The sequence below is a fragment of the Oryctolagus cuniculus genome, chromosome 12 (assembly GCF_964237555.1).
Source record: "Oryctolagus cuniculus chromosome 12, mOryCun1.1, whole genome shotgun sequence".
Taxonomy (NCBI): domain Eukaryota; kingdom Metazoa; phylum Chordata; class Mammalia; order Lagomorpha; family Leporidae; genus Oryctolagus; species Oryctolagus cuniculus.
The window spans coordinates 114279930-114305227 of record NC_091443.1 but is presented as its reverse complement, the minus strand read 5'-3'; the positions used below and the strand labels follow the sequence as shown (position 1 = coordinate 114305227).

General features: G+C 46.3%; 1 long non-coding RNA gene across 3 annotated transcripts in view; it reads right to left on the bottom strand.

Annotated features, from left to right (window-relative positions):
- Nucleotides 1–1983: 1983 nt before the first annotated feature.
- LOC127489679 (uncharacterized) overlaps nucleotides 1984–25298 on the bottom strand; it is a 40084-nt gene continuing 16769 nt past the window's right edge. For all 3 annotated transcript variants that reach the window (XR_011381160.1, XR_011381158.1, XR_011381159.1), the window contains exons 3-5: nucleotides 24428–24539; nucleotides 4140–4247; nucleotides 1984–2163 (exon numbers count right to left, since the gene is read on the bottom strand). This is a non-coding gene — a long non-coding RNA (uncharacterized lncRNA). The remainder of the gene's footprint in view (nucleotides 2164–4139; nucleotides 4248–24427; nucleotides 24540–25298) is intronic.

The following is a 25298-nucleotide window of genomic DNA, read 5'->3' as shown; positions in this document are numbered from 1 at the left end:
CTCCTCCTGGTCTCCCATGTGGGTGCAGGGCCCAAGCACTTGGGCCATCCTCCACTGCACTCCCGGGCCACAGCAGAGAGCTGGACTGGAAGAGGAGCAATCGGGACAGAACCTGGTGCCCCAACCGGGACTAGAACTGGGGTGCTAGTGCCGCAGGCGGAGGATTAGCCTAGTGAGCCGTGGTGCCAGCTCAACAGCTCTTTTAAGACGGAATGGACTGCTTTGGGAAGAAGTGGGTCCCTTGTCACCGAAGACATAGGACCAGCATTTAGAGGGCTGTGATGATTCTTTGAATCTTCATCTAGAAATTTTACACTCTTGAGCTTGTTTACAAGGCACCATAAATTTAGTTCCACGTGAGTAGTGCCGCATATTGGGGTGCTGGTTTGAGTCCCAACTATTCCACTTCTGATCCAGCTTCCTGCTAATAGGCCTGAGAAGGCAGTGGCTGATGGCCCAAATCCTTCCAGATGGAGTTCCTGGCTCCTAGCTTGGGCCTGGCCCAGCCCTGGCTGTTGTGGGCATTTGTGGAGTAGACCAGCAGATGGAAGATCTCTTTCTCACTCTATCTCCCTGCCAATCTATCTTTTGAATATAAAATACATCTTTAAAAAACAACGAAGTATTTAATTTATTTGAAAGAATTACAGGGAGAAAGAGAGAGAGAGAGATTGAGATTCTTCCATCTGCTGGTTCACTTCCCAAATGACCAAAAAAACAGGGCTTGACTAAGCCAAAGCCAGGATGCAGGAGCTTCATCTGGGTCCCCAAGTGGGAGCAAGGGGCCCAAACACTCAGACCAGCTTCTGCTGCTTTCCTAGGCAAATTACCACGAAGCTGGATTGTAAATGGAGCCTCCAGGACTCGAACCAATGCTCATTTGGGATGCCAGCACTGCAGATGGTGGCTCAACCCACTATGTCAAAGTGCCAGATCCAATAAATACACCATTTTAAAAAATGGAAATGTGTATTCAGAGGGAAAAGAAGGTATTATTTTAGACTTCTTTGGAAAAAATTTTATAGAGAAATGGGGTTACTTAATCATCCCCCCAAAAATTTCTTCTAATGTTAATAAAGCTTTTATTTATTTGAGAGGCAGAGTTACAGGCAGAGAGAGGGAGAGACTGAGAGAAAGGGCTTCCATCTGCTGTTTCATTCCCCAAAAGGCTGCAATGGTCAGAGCTGATCCAAAGCCAGGAGCTTCCTCCCAGTCTCCTACGTGGGTACAGGGGCCTAGGCACCTGGGCCATCTTCTACTGCTTTCCCAGGCCACAGCAGAGAGCTGGATCAGAAGAGTTGCAGCCAGGATACAAACTGGTGCCATAAAGGATGCTGGCGCTGCAGACAGAGGCTTAGCTCACTACACCATAGCGCTGTCCCCCTACTTCTAATTTTTAAGAAAACAAGAAAAGTAATTATTTCTTAGCATTTACTGTTGAAATGTCAGTGTAGATCAAATCTCTGGTGACAGAATTGTTTATTTCTGTACATTATCACCCGTGTGAAAGTGCATCTGTGACCATCTTAGAAAAGTCTGCAGGGCCTTTCTGCCTCATTAGAGGCTGTATTTGCTTCCTTGTGTATTATTCTGTACTCAATGTTAGCAATAGTTAGTGCTACTATTTTAGCCAAATGTTATAAGCTCAATCAACATATATGTTCTTTTATATAACTGACTTGCAATAGTATTAAGAAAATCTACATCCTGCTTTGACACCACACCTGGGACTACATTGTGGGCACCCCTGTACCCTGTAGTCTAGGGCCAGGGCAAGGGTTCAGGTGTTGAGGGGCACTGAGGATGTGGTGACTGGAGAGACCTACATACAGCTCCTATTGGGGAACAGGGTCGGACACATCACTCATTTGGTTTCCTCTGAGTTCAGATTGGGCACTTTCAGTTGTCCAGTCAGCCATTTTATTAATTCTTCCCTTTGTCCCCCCTAAGGCTAGAAGGAAGGAAGTTGGAGAAATAACAATCTTTTTAATTTGAAAATGTTATTTATTTATATACATACTTATTTGAAAGGCAGAGTTACAAAGAGAGGGAGAGACAGAGATCTTCATTTGCTGGTTCAATTCCCAAATGGCCACAATAGCTGGGTCTGGGCCATGCTGAACCTAGGAGCCTGGAACTCCATTTGGGTCTCCTGCTGCCTTCCTAGGGGCATTAACAAAGAGCAGGAAAATCAGCAAAAAGCATGAAAAGACACAGCACCAAAGAAAATAATCAGATGGTAAATAAGCCACCTTGGAAAGCTGTTTGACAGCTGCTTGGATACTGGGGTGCAGCCCTATGAGGGACTAGAGTCGGCAGTAAAAGGAATCTACAGTCAATTCCCAGCAAAATTTGGATAAAACTCAAGGCCCTATGCTGAGTGAAAGAAGCCAGTCTCCAAAGAGTAGATGCTGTATGATCCCATTTCTAGGACATTCTAGAAAAAGTCAAAAGTATCATAATGGACAACCTGCCAGTGGTTGACAAGGGTGTAGGGGCTGGGGGAGCATGTGCCTACAAGAGAGCAGTACCGGTAAGTTTTGTGTGGAGATGGAACTGTTCTCCTGAGTGTGGTTACACCAACATATATGTCTCTAAAAATCCCAAGAAAAAGTTGAGAACAGCAACCAGAGGCTGCTGGGCAGTGCCAACCCTGGACTAATGATCTAGTTTGTCTACACGCAGTTCCACCTCCACCCCTTTAACCATGTTTCAGTGAGAGCTTGTGATCCACATTCAGTAGGGCTGGAGAAGAGTAGTTTGGCAATCAGAAGGTGACTCATTCCACCATCTTGACTTTAAACATTAAAATACCCAAAAGAGTGCATTTTGCAAAATAGAATTTCTTTCTGAAATCTTCCACCTCTGGGGCATTCCAGAGGTACATGGCTGGGCTAGTGCATATCAAGCAAACTTGCTCCTCCATTTAAAAATGCATAGAGCAAGACCTGACCTCGACAGTGTTTGTACCTGACCTCGAGGCTGTGTTGTTTCCCGCAGACCTCCAACACCAGCTCACCTCCTCCCTCTCGTGCCACCTTCTGCTCCCCGGCAGGAAGTGGTGGCTCACCGGATTGTTGAAAGCCACACTGCCATCCAGGAGATCTGCTTGTTGACCCTGAAAGCCGCCCACTGTGTGGACACCATAGGCAGCGCTGGAGCTAGGAAGGAGGTGAGGTCCCCCTGACCACCAACGGCAGAGCTGGGCATTTCAGGTCTCAGGGCACCTAGATGGCACTAGCAATAGTGGGAGACCCCAAGGCACCTGGTTGAAAGCTCCTACACGGTGGCCACTGGCCAGGTTTCCTTTCATGGGGCTGTTTTGGGGAATCCTTTTCAGTCCAGTTCCAGCTTTCTGGAGATTAGCAAGAAGGAACGGGGTTATCCTAGGCTTTGAGAGACCTGGGATTCATTGTACCTACTCTGCCACTTTTTTATAAGCCTTGTGGCCAAGGCCAAAGTATCTCATCCTTCTGCCTTTGGCCTGCGTTTCTTGTGGAGAGTGATGGAGATGGTGTGCACGGAATGTGCCATGCAGCCATAGTGAATGTGTCATGTAAGGTACCTCTCGTCCCCAGCCTTCTTGTGTCTCTGGTTTCTATGGAAAAAAATATAATCACTTACATTGCTAGGAGAAAACTGATTAGTGCAGCAAAGCCACTTGAACCTTTTGCAGTTTCTGAAGTGATGAGTATGAGTTATCAGCCAGCCGAAATCTCTCTGGCACCAAGGCAACTAAAAGTAAATGTCGTTGACTGGGACAAAGTATCTTTCCAGGTCTGTATTGAGTGCACAGCAGCAAACACCTTTGCTGGCTTCCACCTGAGATCCTGTGTTGGGGGGAAAGGTTCTTTGTGTCACTTCACAAGAACCTGCCCAGACAGTGTGCCCAAGAAAGGAGCATGTTGTGTGTATCCTGCAGATGGCAATGATCAAAGTGGCCACTCCAGGGGCCTCTGCAGAGTCACCAACCTGACTGGGCCATGCAGGTGGGTGGAGCTGCAGGTGGCTCCCAGGCTTATCCTCTGACTAACAAGTGAGTAGGTTTCATTGAAGAGCTTCTGCATCTGATAGGCCTGGTGATGAAACCCTCCAGCTACCTTGACAACACTACATGTTAAGAAATAAGAGCTACTAACTTGCTTCAAAGTGTAAGTGAAGTGATGGGGTTCTTTGATATGCAGCTCAGCACCCACACATAACCATCTTCTGTGACTACAATCAGCACCCGGCTCCACTGCATTACCCTGAAAGACAAAATTATTGAAAAGGCAAATGAGAGAGGTTTGAGGGATGGAGAGAGAGAGCTTTCTTCTGCTGGCTCATACCCAAAATCCCAAAAGCAGCCAGGGTGAGGCCAGGCTGTAGCCAGGAGCTTGGAACATCATATGGGTGGCAGGGACTCTTATGTGCGCCCTCAACTACTGCCTAGCAGGATGCGCATTAGCAGCAAATGAGCAACCAGAACACAGCCAGGACTGGAGCCCAGGATTCTGCCAAGGGATACATGCGTCCCGAGCAGTGGCTTAACTGCTGTGCCAAAGGCTCACCCTGACTGTGCTAACAGTAAGGGTACCACCACAGGTCTGCAACCCACAGGGAGGCAGCAGCTGAATCTGCAGCAGTCCATGGCAGTGAGCATCCATTACACAGATCTGAATCCCTGGAGGTGAGAAAGAACCTCCCCCCAAGCCCCAAACATCCCTCCATATGTTCTCGCAGTGCCACCTTCTCTATCACACTGGAGAGAATTGCCTGCCCATCAGTTTTTAACCTTAAGAACTGAAGATAGTTTCCCATCGTCACTGCCTGGGGCTTGCCTCAGGTCTCTTAATCCTAACCACCTCCAGGAACCTCCAGCAAACCAAGCATGAGGTGAACCCCGCTGTGCTTTGCCATTTAAGAGTCTGCTCTCCAAGCTGGGAGCTTGAGAACGGCATTTCAGAGGCCCTGGGGCTACTTTCCACAATTCCCCGAGTTCTTTTCCTCATCTGCCCTGGCTGGATGAATGTACTCTGGATCAGTGTTGACGCGCCCTGTTCCTCTTTAGTAACAGCCACCGTCCCTGCTCTGGATGCCTCCAGCTATGCCTTCATAAGAACCATGCGCTTGGTGGATGGACGAGATGAAGTTCACCTCTCGACAATCCCAAATGGGAGCTGCGAGACCAAGCCACAGGGTTGGCAGCCGAGAGGTAGGGAGAGCACAAAGCCTGCTTTAGACACCACTTCCATCTCCAGCCATTGCAGCTAGTTGTGGAGTGAACCTTTGGTTGGAAGACCTCTTGCTCTCTGCTTCTCCTCTCTCTGTGTAACTGACTTTCAAATAAAAATAAATAATTCTTAAAAAAATAAAATAAAACCACCTCAGATGATCACAAAATCCCGCAGCCATTGTTAGAGTCCCCAGGGACCTCCAAGGAGCCACCCAGGAAATGGGGCAGAGATGGCTGGGTCCTGGCAGGCAGGTTCTTTCCCGGCTTAAGATCAGAGATGCACACAGACAGCACTGCACAGGGCTGGTGCTCAAGTTCCTGTTGGCTTTGCACACCATGCGTGAGCCTCTGGCTCAAGTAGACTATTCTGCCCACAGTCTTCTTTGCACAGATCCGTGTTCACACTTTGAATGGTGTGTAGAGTTATGACAATGAATTTTCCCATATTTAACGCCATAAGAAGCACAAGCCTCTACAATGCCACTGAGAGCCAGCACTATGGATCCTGCCCTGCCTCGGGGCCACCCTCACTTTCTGGGACCCCCAAGAAGGCGGCTCCATGCTTCTCATTCCCATTCCTCTGTGCATGGAATTCCAGCAGACAGACCTAGGCCACACACAGCAGCGTGCTGTGACCCCTGCGCTGTCACGTGGGGAGGGGAGAGCACAGCAGGGCGGAGCGGCTCCGTCTCCTGCCTTCTGCCCCTTCCCTCACCTTTTCCTTGCCTTCGCCTCATCGTTTCCGAGCCCCCGCAGACAGGAGCGATGAATGCCTCCCTGCCCAGGCCTGAGGAGGAAACTCCTGATGGTGTCAAAATGGTCACTGTTTTACAATACACATCTCTTAAGATGGATGAACTCTTTCTTTTTTAAACATCACAACTGCTGTGAAGGATGTAGAACAGGATTTCTCACTCATTGCTGGTGGATGCATGAGAGCTCACTACTCTGGTGAACAGTCTGGCCGTTTTCCAAAATTAAACACGGTCTCAGATATTCCCACACTCACCATTCTAAGAATTGAGGCCACAGCCTTGAAGAGGGTGTCCAAGTCACAGCATGGCACTATGTCAGCAGTTCAACTCATACTGGGGGCTATCACTGGGCCCTCCTACACATGAACAGAGAAAACTGTGTCCACACAGGCATCTGAGGATAGGATGAAGGGATGGATGCCCTCTGTGTCTGTCCCTCTGCTACCCAAACAAATTTTGAATACACAAACACACCCCACCCTCCCTCCCAAGGTTGAGTAGGCAGGTGAGTTTGGCATTGTTCAAATGGATGGGAAAAGCAGCAGTGGAACAGTCACCCTTTGGGAAGCCTCACTGCACAGAACGCACGAGATTGACTCCCTGACCTATCACTGCCTGAGTGACAGACCCTCTCACTCTGAATCCATGAGCATTTCTGAATGGCTTCCTCCAATCAGGGTACTCACAACCACCCTGTTCAAACATGCATTGGACGGCAAGAGCTCCGTGCACGTCAGGGCACGCTGAGGCCTCTGTTCTTGATTTAGGGTAAAGCTCTGTAACTCACTGTGCTGGAGAACAAAGCAACCCCTGCTCATCCCTCCTGAGGGGGACTGGCTCACAAAGGGCAGCTCAGCCCAGGCTGCCCCATACAGCACAAGGAGGGGTCTGGCTCTGCAGAGGCCTGAGCATCAGGCCCTGGGTGTGACACAGGTGACAAGACCACCCACCTTCCACCAGCACAGCAGGAGATGCTCCAGGGGCCTGACACTGATCATGAACATCCTCCCCGACAGGGCCCACACAGGTGCAGAGTTAGGAGGGGCCAGTATTAGACATTGACCCAGGTCACTCACTGGGTCCAAGAGGCCATGAGGAAGGGCTCATGGATTTGGAGCCAGGGAGCAGAGTGAGGGGAGGGGAAATGGGAGGGAAGGGGTCCTGTGCAGTGAGTGGGAATGGAAGCCATCAGAGCGAAGGGGATCAGAGGGACAGCAGGAACTGCTGCTTGGCACAACGTTACTGGTCTCTGAGCAGGGTCACCATGTGACCAATGTGTGACTGACTCCTGAGGGCAGGTGCACAGACCACATGCACAGGAATATTCCTAGCAGCCGTATCCATAGTAACCCCAAATAAGAACAACCAAACACATTCCCACGGGGGCCTGGCTAAGTCAACTGGAGTTAGCCACACTGAGTATGGCTGAAGAATGCTAGAAATGAAGCATCAGTGACGAGGGTGGAAGAACGGAAGCAGGACTTCTCCATGGGCAGAGGTGGACAGGGAGGGTGCAGCAGGCCCAGTCCTTCCCTACCACATGAGGTGCTCAAGTGAGTCTGAGACTCGGAGTGAGAGATGCACGCTCCAGCTGCTGCCTCTCATTCAGTCTCCTTGCAGTCTTCTTCATGGTCTTTTATTTCTCTTTTTTTAATCTATTCTTCCTTTTTTGGCAAAATAAAATCAGAATTCATCTAGGATTTTATGGGAAGAACTGCTGCTCCAGCTGCCCTGCTTCTGATTAGAACCAAGCAGCATGGATCCGAGCAGGTGTGTTTCCATTGGCAAAGGCACTGGGCAAGATCCCATGGGTTTTCTGCCTGGCTACATCACCACCAAGAAACGATAAAGTGATAGATATTTTAATTATCTCCCACATAGGAGGATATCCAAGATGGCCAGATAGTGTATAGCCATGCTGACTTCCGACTTCAGCTACCTAGGATATGAAAAGAACAAAAAAGTGCCATGTTTCTTAAAAGAGACAAACATCCAGATACAAGAAGTTCAAAGGACCCCAACCCAGAGACGATTTTATCCAAGGCACATTACAGTCACATTCTCAAAATACAGGGACAAGGAGAGAAGTCTTAAGATTCTAAGAGAAAAGTAACAAATCACCCAGTGAAAAAATCAAAAAAGACACATCAGGGACTGGTGCTGTGGAATAGTGGGAAAGCTGCTTCCTGAAGTGCCAGCATCCCATAAGGGCACCAGTTCGAGCCCTGGTTGCTCCAGTTCCAATCCAGCTCCCTGCTATGGCCTGGGAAAGCAGTAGAAGATGGCCCAAGTCCTTGGGCCCCTGCACCCACGTGGGAGACCCAGAAGAAGCTACTGGCATCCTGGCTTCAGATCTATCCAGCTCCAGCCATTGTGGCCATCTGGGGAGTGAACCAGTGGATGGAAGACCCCCCCGCCACACACACACCTCTATAACTCTGTCTTTCAAATAATAAATCTTTTTTAAAAAAAGATAGATTGGAGTTACAGCATGGTACTGATATCTTCTTGGTCTTTGGCTAAGATCCAGTGAAACACAGTGTTGAGCAAATGGACTGAACAGACATTTGGAGGACATTTCACTCAACAGCTGCTGAATACTCATTCTTGTCATCAGTGAAGAACGTTTTCTAGGATGGAAATCAAGTCTCAGTAAATTCTAGAAGACTGAAATCATACCATAGGGGGGTCACTGTGGCACAGTTGCTAAGTCTCTGCCTGTGGTGCAGACATCCCATATGGGCACCGGTTTGAGTCCTAGCCACTCCTCTTCTGATACAGCTCTCTGCTGTGGCCTGGGAAAGCAGTGGAGGATGGCCCAAGTCCTTGGGCCCCTGCACCCACGTGGGAGACTCAAAAGACTCTCCTGGCTCCTGGCTTTGGATCAGCCCAGCTCCAGCTATTGTGCCATTTGGGGAGTGAACCAGTGGATGGAAGACTTTTCTGTTTTGCCCTCTCCCTGTCTATAACTCTGCCTCTCAAATAAATGAAATCATACCATGTATGTTCTCAGACCACAAAGGAATAAAAGTAGAAGTCAGCAACATGAACATGGCATTTGTAAATACATGAAAATTACACATGCTTCTGAAATATCAATAGGTCACTGAAGAAATGAATAATGAAGTGAAAAACTTCCTTGAAATTTACGAGAATCAAAACACAACATATGAAACCCCATGGATATAGCAAAGTTATTATGGAAACATGAGACCCCAAAACAGCTAAAGCAATCTAAGCATTCTTAAAAAGTAAAAATAAAGCTTAAGGCATTACAATACCAGATTTCAAGACATATTACAGAGCGGTTACAAGCAAAACACCCCATTACTGCCATAACAATAGGCATGTGGATGAATATAACACATCAGAACCCCACAAATTAATCCACGCATCCACAGCCAACTAATCTTTGGCAAATGAGATAAAATCACTCCCTGGAAAAGGACAGGCTCTTCAAAACTGATGTTGGTAAAATTGGATCTCTGCATGTGGAAGTGTGAAACAAGACCCATACCTTACATCCTATACAAAACCAACCACAATGGATCCATGATCTAAACCTAACACCTGGAACCAGCAAATCACTAGCAGAAAACATAGGAGATATATGGCAAGGCATTGGCATACAGGACTTCTTAGATAAGACTCCAGAAGCACTGGAAATAAAAATCAAATATAGACAAATGGGGTTACATCAAACTAAGGAGCTTCATGAAGCATAGCAATGACTCACTCAACAAAGTGAAGAAGCAACTGGCACAATCAGAGAAAATATCACTATACCTGTGATAGAGGATGAATTCTAGAATATGTAATGAGCTCAGGAACTCAACAAAAAACAAAGCATTCCAGTTAAGAAACAGGCTAAGGGATTAGCAGGCATTTTTTGAAGGATGAAGCACAAACAGCCAATAGATACAGGAAGGATGCTTAGGCTCACCAACTATCAGGAAAACAGAAATAAAAGCCACTGTGTGGTTTTACCTCATCTCAGGCAAAGTGGCCATCATCCCACAACCAAAACATAACAAATGCTGGCGAGGATGTGGAGAAAAACATATCCCAACACACTGGTGGATGGAATGTTATCTATCTCAACCATTATGAAATACAGTACAGTGATTCCTCACAATTTTTTAATTTTTAAGCTTTTATTCAGTGGGAGAAATGTATAGGAACATGAGATCCCTATCTAAAAGAGAAATCTGGGTTCATACCTTCCTCACAACTTTTAAAACCGAACAACCACATTGCCCAGTAATTCCATTAATGGGAAGTTACACAAAGGATAAGAAATTTGCACATAAAAAATTTCTGTACCCCTGCATTTGTAGCAGCTCAACTCACAATAGCTAACATATGGAAGCAATCCAGATTCCCATCATTTGATGATTGCACAAAGAAAATAAAATGTGAGATATATGTATGTATGTATATGTATACATAATGAGATGTTATACATAATATATGTAATAGAATGCTGCTCAGCCATAAAAAAGAATGAAACCTTGTTTTATGCAACAAAATGGATACAACTGGCAACCATTACTAGTGACATAAGCCAGTCACCAAAAGGCAAATTTGTGTTTTCTCCAATCTGTGACGGTTAATACACAGAATACAAAAAATTAATGGTTTCACCCATATACAACATCTGGAGATCTGATTATTGTTATAGAGTTTGTACATACACTTAAGAAACAGTAGACTTTCTACTTCTACTTGGATCATTAAAATGTCTACACTGTCAAAACCAATCTACAGATTCAATACAACCCCCATCAAAATACCAGTACTGGGGACAGTGCTCTGGTGCAGCGGGTTAAAGCCCTGGCCTGAAGTGCCGGCATCCCATATGGCCACCAGTTCTAGTCCCGGCTGCTCCTCTTCCAATCCATCTCTGCTATGGCCTGAGAAAGCAGTAGAAGATGACTCAAGTACTTGGGCCCCTGCACCCATGTGGGAGACCCAGAAGCAGCTCCTGGCTTCGGACTGGCACAGCTCCAGCTGTTGTGGCCATCTGGGGAGTGAACCAGCAGATGGAAGACCTCTCTGTCTCTACCTCTTTCTGTAACTCTTTCAAATAAATAACATATATCTTAAAAAAAATACCATTATTTTCAGAATTAGAAAAAAAACCCTAAAATCTATATGGAATCACAAAATAACCAGGATAACCAAACTGATGCTTAGCAAGAAAAAAAAAAATCCATCTGGATGTATCACAGTATCTGATTTCAAGGCATACTACAAAGTTGGAGTAACTAAAAGACATGATATTGGCATAAAAACTGATGCTGAATAGAGATCCCAGAAATTAATCCACATTAATGCAGCCAAAAGTGCTCTTATCATACATGGTGATGGCAAACCTGGATGTAACAGAATGAAATGAGACACAAACCTCTGATCATATACAAAAATGGAGTGAAGATGCAGCAAAGACCAAATTTTACACCTGAGACTATGAAGTTACTTGAAGAAAATGTAGGGAAACACTCCAAGACACGGTGTAGGTGATAATCTCTTGGATAGACACCCAAAGCACAGGCAATAGAAGCAACACTAAGCACATGGAATTATATCAAACTCAGAAGGTTTTCACAGCAAAAGAAATGATACATAGAGTGCAGAGACAGCCAACAGAGTGGGGAAAATGTTTGGGTGCTGCCTAGCTGACAAAAGATAAATATCCAGAATATATCAACTTAAAAAACAACAAAAATTAGCCTGCCAGTGAAGAAATGGACAAAAGACATCAATAGAGAGTTTGACAGAAAACAAATGGCCAACACATACATGAAAAAATATTCAACATCACTCAATGTCAGGTAAATGCAAATCCAAAACACAATCAGATATCCCATCACCCCATCAGAATGACTGAAACACAAAAGACCCAGAGTAACAAATGCTGGGGAGGATGTTGCTCAATGCAAACATTTATACACTGTTGGTGGGAGTGCAGCCACTGTGCAAAATAGCATGGAAACATCTTTTAAAAAGTAGAAATAGAATTTCCATATGAGCCAGCAATCCCTCTTCTGATAGTGTTGTATTAAAAACATACCAGCACCACCATGTTTATAGCAGCACTGTTCACAATAGCAAAATCTGAAATCAACTGTCAACATCAGAATAAAGAAAATGCACTCTGCATATACAATGCGATTATTCAGTGACATAAAAATGAAATTCTAACATTTGCATCAGAATGGATGCAACTGGAGAATGTCATGTTGAGTGAATAAGCTAGACATAGAACGATAAATACTACATTTGCTCCCTTATAGATAGTTTAAATTTTAAAAGACAAAAAGTATGATTCCAAAATAAATAAGAAAATGACAATGTATATTAGTATTTCTGTAAATATTATGGAGCTGGTGCTATGGCACAGCAGTTAAAGTCACCTCCTACATGTAGTGCTGGCATTTCACTCAGGCACTGGTTCAAGTCCCGGATGTTCCCCTTCGGATCCAGATCTCTGCTGTGGAAAGCAGTAGAAGATGGCCCAAGTACTTGGGACCCTGCACCCGCATGGGAAATCCAGAAGAAGCTCCTGGCTTTGGATTGGCCCAGCTCTAGCCATTGCATTCATTTGAGGGGTGAACCAGCGGTGGGAAGACCTCTCTCTCTTCCTCTGCCTCTCTGTAACTGTGCCTTTCAAATAATGAAGACCATGATAACTTTGGGAAATGGAGTTGTATTGAAAGCATTCCTCAGAGTAAAGAGGAAACAGTAAAGTTAATGCCACTGTGAAAACAAGGTTCACCATTATTCTTCTCTCCCACGCCTAGGTGAGAGGATGGTCACAAGAGGATGGTTTTGAAGGTATCCTTCCTTTCTTGGAAGCTTTTGGCTGAGGAAAGGGGATCAGTGAGACACAGCTAAAGCAACCTTGATTTTCAAGACTCTGTAAGAGCCTGGCAATTCTACAACCTGAGAACAAAAGTTCTTACACTGCACTTAAGTGGGAAACAAGAACCCTCAAACCATGATAGGCTTTTTCTTTCTAAAACAGGCTCCATTTAAAGATATCTAAGGATACCGCCATTACCAAATCTTGCTTGGATTCTGGGACATACGACTAAGAACCTATGCTCCTCTCCCTACTCCCCTTCACAAACCTAATTCCAGACACTTTACCACAAAGCTAGCCTGCCAAATGTGGTGAGGTTGAGGCCCTGAGGGCAGATCATGAAGACACAGGACTAAGAGGGTAAATACTGCACCAGATGCTTCATTCAGGAAGTGCCTCCCAGCATGGTGCCATGAAGACATGAGAGGGAGAGGCCCCAACCAGATCAGAATAGGACCAGGCCCTCCTGGGGAACAAGCAGAAAGCAGAGAGGGGCTCTCAACAAGGGGTAGAGAACCTGGGGTAAAGTGTTCAGTAAACACCAGTGGTTGAAGATCTTTACATCAATAGGATTGATTAGTATTTAACAGATGTCAGATGCAGAATAACTAATATGGAGACAGCTAAAACATGCTAAATTGGATTATATTCATCCATTGGCTACGTGAACGCTGACTTCAGTGCCAGTGGTCTTTGAGATAATCCCAAGCATAATGTGAAAAATTAAACACCATGAGGTACATTTTACAACAATGCCCAAAGGCTACTGTTGACTCTCCTATATACCAGCAAGGATTACAGGAAGACTTTTAAACAGTACATCCCTAAGAAAAAAAGTCATTTCCACGTATTAAAGAATCACTATGGTGAGGCCGGCGCTTTGTCACAGTGGGTTTAAAGCCTTGGCCTGGGGCCAGCGCCATGGCTCACTTGGTTAATCCTCCGCCTGCAGCGTTGGCATCCCATATGGGCACCGGTTCTAGTCCCGGTTGCTCCTCTTCCAATCCAGCTCTCTGCTGTGGCCCAGGAAGGCAGTGGAGGATGGCCCAAGTTCTTGGGCCCCTGCACCTGTGTGGGAGACCAGGAGGAAGCACCTGGCTCCTGGCTTCAGATCGGCATAGTTCCAGCTATAGCAGCCATTTGGGGGGTGAACCAATGGAAGGAAGACCTTTCTAACTCAAAAAAAAAAAAAAAAAAAAAAAAAAAACTGGCCTGAAGTTTCAGCATCCCATATGGGTACCAGTTCAAGTCCCAGCTGCTCCTCTTCTGATCCAGCTCTCTGCTATGGCCCGGGAAGGCAACAGAAGATGGCCCAGGTCCTTGGCCCTTTTACCCACATGGGAGACCCAAAGGAAGCTACTGGTTCCTGGCTTCAGATCGGCACAGCTCTGGCCATTGTGGCCATCTGGGGGGTGGGGGGGTGAGACAGCAAATGAAGACCTCTCTGTCTCTACCTATTTCAAATAAATCATGAAAAAAGGAATCACTATGCTACATTGTACACCTCCCTGTGTGCCACTTAGATAGCTGGCTGGGGAGTTTTGGATTCCACCCAGGAATACTCTTTTTCTAGGTGTAACAGTAGATTATTCCTAGAAACCAAAGAAATAATCTTCCTTCCCCAGAGAAGCTACTGTATCATTTGCAACTAGATTTGGTTAGACAGGTCCCAGGGGAGCATGAAAAATTTAGCTCCTTGATTCCAAGAGTATCTCACTGAAGCTGTGACCATGGATCTAATCTGGGATGAGAACACACTAGTACATCATCACCACTAGCAGTTCAGCCATCAGACAGAGAGCTTGGACAAACTATTTCAGCACTGTGCAGGGTATTTTGCAAGGAGGGAATCTAATGCCTGGCCAGACCCACAGGCTCAGGCAAAGCTGAAACGTGTTGAGATCTTCGGGTCATCACAGCTCAGGGGTCTACCCAGGTATGGCTGATGGACATCCAACGTGGAGGAATCAGCTCATTTAAGGAAAAACCAGGGTGTCTTACTGTTCCTACAGATCCCCAAAACAGGTGAGTTAATTTTATTCTGACCACAATTGGCCTCACTGCGGATTACACAGGCACAAATTTCAACTGTGCTCCTGTTCTGCGAGACAAAGCATCTCCCTGTGCTCTACTTTGATTTGTTCTTTGTCTTCTTAGGTGAGTTTGCTTTATCTACCCACCAAGCTTGTGCGTTCAGGGTACACTTCCGTTTCTTTCATCTTTACAAAACCACACTGCCTGACACCTTAGCATAATTCAGATCCTCAAGATTTCTGTGGAAATTAACCAGAAATGCCAATGTAAGTAGAAACAACAGAATGCAGAAATCTCCATGTATGCATCTGTTGAATCTATTTAACCACCCATTCATCCCTCTATGTATCTGGCATTTGCCTGTATTGGCAAAGAAAGATGCATTATACAGCTACTGACGCTCCTGAGCCATTTAGGGAGGATCCCAGGGACCAAGATGCCCACGTCCCCATCTGGAGACCCAGGAGAGCCATTCATTCAATTCTAGGACACTATCAGAGTATTGGTCAATTATCTAAGGCATTAAGGTAGGAGGGTCCGCTCCTGCTCACGGACTGAGTAGCCCTTCTGCTCTACTCAAACCTCACCAGGAAGGGCAATTTCCTTGACAAAGTCTATAGATGTTAAACCTAGCCAGAAGTACCCACACAGAAACATCAAATTTATGCCTGGCCAAATGTGTGGGCACTTGGTGGCCCCCTCCAGTCATTACATAAAATCACCTTTCATACTAGGATCAAACATGAAATAAAACACCAGGAGTAAGGCAGGACTTTAGCATTCACAGCCATAACAGTTGATACACATAGGCAGACAGGAGGAGGAAAGGCTGGAGGGGAGAAGGGGTGAAAAAGGCAGGCTAGGGGAGGGGCTCACTGGAGGACAAGAAGATGGAGAGTTTGGAAACACCAGGAATCAGAAGACAAGACAGGGGCTGGCGCTGTACTGCAGCGGCTTAATGCCCTGGCCTGAAGGGCCAGCATCCCTATGGGCACTGGTTCAAGACCCGGCTGCTCCACTTCTGATCCAGCTATGGCCTGGGAAAGCAGAGGAAGACGGCCCAGGTCCTGGAGAAAGCTCCTGGCTTCAGGATCGGCAGAGCTCCAGCCGTTGCAGCAAATTGCGGATGGAAGACCTGTGTGTGTGTGTGTGTGTGTGTGTGTGTGTAAAACTCTTTCAAATAAATAAATCTTCAAAAAAAGAAAAAACACAACAATGTCATAAGGATGAACAGCACTGTGGCATAGCAGGTAAAGCCGCCGCCTGCAGTGCCGGCATCCCATATGGGTGCCAGTTCAAGACCTGGCTGCTCCACTTCCGATCCAGCTCTCTGCTAAGACCTGGGAAAGCAGTAGAAGCTGACCCAAGTCCTTGGGCCCCTATACCTGCGTGGGAGACTCAGAAGAAGCTCCCGACTCCTGGCTTCAGATCAGCACAGTTCTGGCCATTGTGGCCAACTGGGGAGTGAACCAGCGGATGGAAGACTGACATCTGTCTCTGCCTCTGCCTGCCTCTCTCTCTCTGCCTCTCTCTGCCTTTCCTTCTCTGTGTAACTCAAATACATAATAAATCTTTAATTAAAAAAAAAGCATCAGCAGAAAGAGTAAAACTTCAGACTGAGCACAGTCCCCTGAAGCGGAGCCCCAAGCTCTAGCTCAGTCCCTCACCCTCACCCCATCGTGACCAGCACTGCAACCAGGGCCAAGTTTCCTGAACTCAGGAAGCAGCTGGCAGAGATGTACAGCCATCTCCTAACAACCCTTGCATGTGCACAAAATGTGCTTTCACAGGCATCGCCTCAGTTCCCACAGCAAGGAAACTGCGGTCCCTGCCTTCTTTCATCCCTGGGGGTCTTTGAAGCCCAGGACAGCCCAGGAAACCACAGCCAAGTAATGAAGGCAAGGCCATGCATGTTTGCCTCTCGCGGAACACACACACTCACCACGGGTGGCTCTCCATTGGCTGACAGATGATTCCTAAAGCTTGGTCTGTGTGAGAAACAGCCTCACCCATCCGCTCAAGTGATGGACTCGACTCAGTGAGTGCAACAAGAGCGAGACCCGACTTCCGATCTTGCAACACCTTGTGCCAGCACACCAGGAGAAGGTTCCAGCAAGCTATTTATTTCCTAGCAAGCAGATCCCTCCCCCAGTTCCTCATTGGCTGAGTAACAACAGCGTGACAATCTTCCTGGCATTTGCTTCAGCTGTTTGGCCACAACCTTCCTGGGTCCCTAAAAACTCAGGTGCATGGAATCTACCATTCTTACTTTGAAAATGAACCAAGTGTTTACTTCTCACAGGGAGGAATAGTGAAGAGGAGTTCTTGGGCAAGGCACCTTTGTGCAGAGCAGTGTGTATGAGGGGTGAACAAGGGCTTGTCTAGGAGAAGATATACTATATTGGCTAACACAAATCTGCACTCACGTAGAAAACTCACACTCTCATCTGTGGGAAATCACTAACCTCTCCCACTCCTGAATATGGCCCGGAAAGGGTCTATTGTAAACTGCCTGCATGTCTGTATCCTCCGGCAAATTACAAATGCCCAAACACACCCCCCGACAGTCTTAGCCTAGTACTTCTCCCAGTGGTGGCACAGATTCCCAGAAGTAACTTGGGGGTTTTGCCCCCACATGCTTGAAACAATGGGATTCAGACTCATCTCTGTGCCTTGGTTGTCAGCTTCTAAGCAGCTGTGTTTCCAGCTCCCATTCCATGACAAGCAAAGTCCTGTATCATCCACGCCCACCCACACTCCAACACAGGAGCCCACAAAGAACTGTGGGCTGTGTTTTGGGCCCTTGTGAGACTTGCTGTCTCCCACAGTGCATATCAGGAGGAAGCTGGAATCAGGACTGGACCAGATGTAAACCCAGGAAATCCTATGTGGGATGTGGACACCAGGAGGTGACTTATTGCTGCCCCAGGAATCCACCTTTTACTCCTATAACACTTAAGAGGGAATTACATAAAATTAATTATACACAGGCAAGTTTGTGTACACAAGGCATGACTATGTTATCAATAACAAGAAAAGCAGTATTGGACCAGGACACACAGGAGCAGAATTTGTGTATGCTATTGTAGGTGGCATTGACTCAACTAAGGGGCTATATATTTAGGATGCTGTATGTGATCTCAGTATCAACATATTTTTGATAATCTTTTAGAGATTTACTTTATTTATTTGAAAGGCAGAGTTACAGGGAGAGAGGGGGAGAGAGGCAGATCTTCTGTCCACTGGTTCACTACCCAAATGGCCTCACGGCTGAAGCTGGCCCCAGCCAAAGTCAAGAGCCAGGAGCCAGGAGCTTCTTCCAGATCTCACATTGGTGCAGGGGCCCAAACACTTGTGCCATCCTCCACTAATTTCCCAGGTGCATTAGCAGGGAGCTGGACTGGAAGTGGAGCAGCCAGGACTTGAACTGGTGCCATATGGGATGCTGGCATCACAGGCAGCAGCATTACCTGCTACATCACAAACACCAGCCCCTAGATAATTTTTGTGTACATGGGGACAAGTTCAAGGGCATTTAACTAGCTGTGAGCCAAAGCCATACCAAGGGTGCTCGAGGCTGGCCAGGACACCACACGGCCCCTTCAGGGCTCAGGCTGTGAGCGCCTCCAGGCAGCAGTGGAGGTCAGGGCACATCAGAATGAACTTTGAAAAACTGATTTGAGGGGCCAGTACCACAGTGTAGCAAGTTAAGCCTCTGTCTGCAGCACCGGCATCCCATATGGGCGCCAGTTCAAATCCCAGCTGCTGCACTTTTGATCAGCTCCCTGCTGATGCACCTGGGAAAGCAGCAGAGGATGGCCTAAGAAATGGAAATGCAACAAACACAACAATGCACCTCAAGGACCGCAAAAAGCAAGAAAATCCCAGAATTAGAAGACAGAAATAATATCAGAACTGAAACATGAAATAAATTCTTAAAAAGATGAGTGGATTAGGTTTTTTGAAAAGGTGAACAAAATTTGTATTTTTAAATTTTATTTTGAGATCTGAAACACAATCTTATTTATTTGTTGTTATGAAACCTTAGTTTTGACTGAACTCAGATTTAGCAGTAGACGCTCTCAGAGAAGACAGCCCACATCTCCCGACAATCTGTTCCTGGCGTTTTTCTTTGGCTTCCTCCATTCTCTTGGCCAAGAGTTTAGCATATTCTCCAGCCTCCTCCTAGTTCTTCTGTTTCTTCAGAGCAATTCACCGGCGTCTGTGTTGCAGGACACGTGGAGTAACGAGACACTGAATCTTGGGTGCTTTGGTCCTAGGTTTCTTACCTTCTTTGTTTAAGGGCTTTTCTTACAACATACGGGCATACATCATCATCTTTAGAGAAACTGAAAAGTTTACAAATTCTGCTGGCTCTTTTAGGACCCAGGCGACGAGGCACCGTTCTATTAGTCAATCCAGGAATATCTTTCTCTCTCTTATTTATTTATTTATTTTTTTTTTTACAATGACCAAGTTGAGAACACTCAAATTGGCATCAACAATGAAGCCCCGAACTGATTTGAGCTTTCTTTCTCCAGTTCTCCTTGGTCAGTAACAGGAATGCCCCTTACTCAGCAGAAGGTGGACCGCCCATGGGTCAAGACACCTTGCTTCATGGGAAAACTTTGTTTGTCATTCCCACCACTGATCCAGACCACATAACCCTTCCATTCTTCACCCAGGGCATCGGCAGCAACTTCTGTGGCCATACGCTTCTCATAGAAAGTACAAAGTTTACGTTCACTGTGCACTTCGATGAGTTTCTGGCAGCCAGTGGCTGGGAAGGAGATATTCAGCTTCATTTTGAAGCAGCTGACTGCTTCAGAGGCTAAATTTTATTTAAGGTATACGAGTTTCATGTATTTCCTATATACAGATCTAGGAACATAGTGATATTCCCCATCCTTCCCTCCCTCCCACCCACGCTCCAACCCTTCTTCCTCCTCCCTCTCCTATTTCCATTAATTTTTACAAAAATCTATTTTCAGTTTACTTTATATTCCTAAGGGTAACTCTACACTAAGAGTTCAGATAGTATAAAGGAAAAAATACTGTTGTGGGGGCTGGTGCTGTGGCACAGCAGGTTAAAGACCCAGTCTGCCTTGCAGGCATCCCGTAAGGGTGCAGGTTCAAGTCCTAGCCGCTCCACTTCCAACCCGGCTCTCTGCTATGGCCTGGGAAGGCAGTGGAAGACGGCCCATGTCCTTGGGCCCCTGCATCCACGTGGGAGACCTGGAAGAGGCTCCTGCTTTGGATCAGTGCTGCTTCAGCCATTATGGCCAACTGGGGAGTGAACCAGCAGATAGAAGACCTCTCTCTGCCTCTGTCTCTCTGTAACTCTTTCAAATAAATAAGATAAATCTTTAAAAAAAATACACTTGAACACATTTTTAGGTAGACAATAAAAACAGAGAAGACTCAAGTCAATAGCAGACATGAAAATGCGACAATGCATATGATAACACAGAAACATCACTGCCCATTATAGATTGTGAAAACCACATGCCAACAAATTTGAGAACCATTAAGAGAAAGATAAGGGCCGGCGCCACTGCTCACTAGGCTAATCCTCCACCTGTGGCGCCGGCACACTGGGTTCTAGTCCCGGTTGGGGCACCGGATTCTGTCCTGTTGCTCCTCTTCCAGTCCAGCTCTCTGCTGTGGCCTGGGAAGGCAGTGGAGGATGGCCCAAGTGCTTGGGCCCTGCATCCACATGGGAGACCAGGAGGAAGCACCTGGCTCCTGGCTTCGGATCGGCACAGCATGCCGGCCACAACGAGCTGGCCGTAGCGGCCACTTGGGGGGTGAACCAATGGAAAAAGGAAGACCTTTCTCTCTGTCTCTAACTCTGCCCGTCAAAAAAAAAAAGAAAGAAAAAGAAAAAAAGAAAGATAAAACTCTGTAGGTGTGACTTACCACACCTGCAGCATGAAGAGAGACCAACAATAAGCTGAGAATTGGAAGCAGTAAGAAAAAAGCTCCCAGCAAGGAAAAGCCCAGGACCAGATGGTTTCGTGGCTTCATTTTAGCAAACTCTCAGTAAGAACCAAACTGATTAATCTCAAAGTAGCCCCTAAAAATTCAAAGGGAGGGGAACCTTCCCAATTCATTCTAGGAGGACAGCATTACCTCTTCTTCAAAACCAGGCAAGGACACAACCAAAAAATAAAATTACAAGTCAGTGTCCCCAGTGGACACAGCTGCAAAATCCTCAACCAACTCTAGCAAAATAAACTTAACAACAAGAAATCATTCATACTGATCAAGTGGGGTTTATCACAGGGATTCAGGTACATTCAACCTGTACACACCAAGAAACCTATCACAAATCACTTCAATAGAAGGAAGGATAAAGCTCATATGATCACCTCGACAGAGAGAAATCACTCGATACAATTCAACAATCTCTCCTCATTTAGAAACCTTGCACATGGGGCTGGCGCTGTGGCGCAGCGGGTTAACACCCTGGCCTGAAGCGCCGGCATCCCATATGGGCACCGGTTCGAAACCTGGCTGCTCCTCTTCCAATCCAGCTTTCCTATGGCCTGAGAAAGTAGTAGAAGATGGTCCAACTCCTTGGGCTCCTGCACCCACATGGGAGACCTGGAAGAAGCTCCTGGCTTCAGACTGGCACAGCTCTGGGCATTGCGGCCAATTGAGGAGTGAACTGTCGGATGGAAGACCAACCCCCCTCTCTCTCTCCCTCTCCCTCTTTCTGCTTCTCCTCTCTCTTACTCTCACTTTCAGATAAATAAATAAATCTTTAAAAAAAAAGAAACCTTGAACAAACTCATCATAGAAGGGGTATGTCCCAACACGGTACAGGCTATGTTGGACAAACTCACAGCTAAGGGGATTTCCTCAAAGATCTGGAATCTGAAAAGAATGTCTACAACCACCACTCTTAATACAGTACAAGTTATCACGAAAGCAATTAGGCAAGAGAAACAAGTAAAATGCATACAAATAGGAAAGGTGGAAGTCCAACTGTCCCTGTTTGCAGATGACAGGATTCTACTTGGGAGAAACCTGCAGACTCCCGCAAGAGAATATTAGAACTGGAAAACAAATCCAGTAGCTGCAGGGTACAAATTCAATGTGCAAAGCTAATTAGCATTTGTATAAACAAACGATGAACTGTGAGAAAGAAGTTACAAGACCAATTCCATTAATAATTACAAAAAATTTTAAATGGAATAAATTAAACCATAAATAGTAAAGACTCCACCAATGATAATGACACAGCACTAATGAAAGAAATGAAGGAGCTAAAACAGAAGAACGGCCTCCCATATTCATGGTTGGAAAACGTATTTATTTACCTTTTTAAAATGATTTATTTGAAAGTTAGAGTGGGATGGGGGGAAGGTAGTCCTGTATCTGCTGGTTCACTCCCCCAGTGGCCTCAATGGCCAGCACTAGGAAAGGCTCAAGCCAGGAGCTTCATCCAGGTCTCCACAGGAATGGCAGAGGCCAAAGGACTTGAGCCGTCTTCCATTGCTTTTCCCAGGCCATTAGCATGTGGCTGAATTGCAAGTGGAACAGCCAGGACAGGAACTGCTGCATGTGGATGCAGGTGTCACAGGTGGTGGCGCCACTGCTATGCCGCAATGCCTGTCCTTGTCTGGAAAACAGTAAATTGTTCATACTACACAAAGAGATTGAAAGATTCAATGTACTCATCACAAAACTACCAATTACATTCTCCAAAGAACAACAAAAAACAACTTTGAAATTCACATAGCAGCACCAAAGTCCTCAAATGGACAAATCAGACTTGAACAAAAATAATACAGCTGGAAGCACAAGAACACCAGACTTCAAGCCCTTCTACTACTCCAACAACACCAACATGATCCTGGCATGAAGACAGTCACAAAGATTAATTAAATGAGTAAAGGTCGAAGAAATGAACCCAGCATCCACAGCCGTCTTGCCTTGGACAAAGTTGCCCAAAACACACAGAGAGAGGACAGTGCCTCTACTAAATGGTGCCTGGAAGACTGCATGTCCACATGCAGATAACTGAACTGGGCCAATTCCCCACCCTATGCAATCATTTACTCAAAACAGATCAAAGATCTCGATGTAAGGTTGAAAAGTAAGCGCTCAGATGAGATCACAGGGGAAACACCAAGACATCTCCATAGGCAATGGTTTTAAAAAGATCAAGAGAAAAGGAAGAAAACCAGACAAATGTGATTTTATCAGACTCAGAGGCTTCTGTACAGCAGAAGAAACAATCCACAGAATGAGAGACATACTTATAATCTGTTCATCTGACAAAGGACTAATATCCCTTACATGTAAAGAACCTGGAAAACTTAACAAGAATGTAAGCAATGCAGTTCAGAGCTGGGCATTGGACAGGAGCAGACATTTTGCCCTTTGCTTTGCTTTCAGGGAAAAACACACATTTGTCCTGAATCCACACGTGTGTGTGTTTGGCTCTCCATGTCCAGGGAGATATCTGGAAAGAAAGGAGGATTTTTAATGGCAGATAACAAAAAAAAAAAAAAAAAAAAAATGGATCCTCTAACAAAAAGTTACATGTGGAAGTACGGGTCCCACTGAAATAGCAGTTATGGAATAGCGGTCATGGAATCCAGAAAAATCACCTGGATCAACCAGCCAACAGCCCCTCCCTGTATAAATCAACACCGCACATGGCCCTCACTCCAACTTTCAGCTTGTTCAAGAGTTGCCCCTTGGATACGAATTCAGACGTCCATCAAAGAGAATTATGGGTTTCCATCAGTGTAGCAGTGGTTGGTACTGGAATCCTGAAGAAAGACCTTGTATACCTGAACACTGTGTCTATCACACTGCTAAGGCAGCACGTGACTGCTCATCATGGAAAGAGTCCATTTCTACGCCTCTCTAAGTGTGTGGCTGGATAGAAAGTGATCGCTGCCATCCAGGAAGTCAGCCCAGAGTATGAGTTCTGTGCAAAAACGACAAGAACAATGAAATCCCACAGGGATGGGACCTCCAGCGTCAGTCATCTGGAGTGGAAGTGTGAGCCAACTTCATGGTGACGGCAAGAGCTGCAAGGCCCCTTAACCTTTGTTAACATTTGTGAGTAAGTTCACTAACTGCCTGGAAGCAGACCTGAGGCAAATTGAAGGAAGCTATGGTGGGGAGTAAGGCATGACTTAGTCACATAATCCCCAGCCTGGCCTCCTTGAGTGCAGCCAGGGGCCAGCGCTCAAGCACACATCCCCTGACAAGGAAGGGCTGCCTCCCATTTCTCTCCTTGCAGAGCCCAGAGGAGGCTGTGGCCCCATAACCCCCCGAGTTTGACAAACCTGTCCAGTGTGACTAAGCACTCTTCAGGCACTGAATCGCACGTCCATCTGGCTGAGAACAAAGACTGAAACCCGGTGGGGCTGCACCATGTCCCCAGGTCCCCAGTTCTCCTGGGTTCAGTTTACTCACCCCTCTGTGGCGGTCCCTGCCTTCATTCTCCAGCCATTTTCATTTGTAGCCAAGGAAATCCCAACCAGGCCTTCCTGTTCCCAGAACTTTCACCTCCACGGAAACGGGCTCACCAACCTTGGAAATTCGTTCACTTCCTGGTTAAAACCAATCCGGCCTCATGTCCCAGATGACAGCAGGAAGCAGCCAGACGACAGTGATGCCGTGTACTCCTTTGAAGCTGTAAGTTCTAAGCAAGGAGAGCCAACACAGAAACCATTCTTCCCGCTCAAGAAAACAGCAAGGGTTTGGCTAAAAAGCTTGCTGACAATACCCATCCCCAGGTGTTCTTGCAAATAAAGGGGCAGGGGGAAGCTGATTGGATGCAGCCAAGCTCAGCAGCTAACACTTCTCATTAAGGAGTTGCCTGCAATTCTGACTCAGCTGCATCAGGTTTGCTGCACCCTTGTAAAAGCAGGGCCAGGACCCTCACCATCTCCTTCCTGGTACAGAAATCCAACTCCATTATAATGATAAACATCCAACAGCAGCTGACCTGAAACACATGCAGCATACACGAAGACACAGATGGCAAAGAAACCTGCTCCTCCCTGAACCTGAGCAACCCTCCTGGGGACGTCCCATAAACTTAGGGAGCATAGAAAACTTCCCTGGAAGTTAAAACCTTTTAACTTCTGGCTCTTTCAGAAACCTGATTTCTGATTAGTTAAAGCTACCTTGTTCCTGAATTGTGCAATTTAAATTTAAATTGCTGCTCTTATCTCACACTGTGGTGAGTGTGTTTCTGTTGGCAAAGGCATAGGACAGGAACCTCTGGGTTTTCTGCCAGTCTCATCATCCCAAAGAAATGATAAGATGATGGATATGTTAATTATGCCCACTTGGGGCCAGCACTGTGGCTTAGCAGTTACAGCTGCCACCTCCAGTGCCGGCATTCAATATGAGTCCTGGCGGCTACATTCTGATCCAGCTCCCTGCTGTGGCCTGG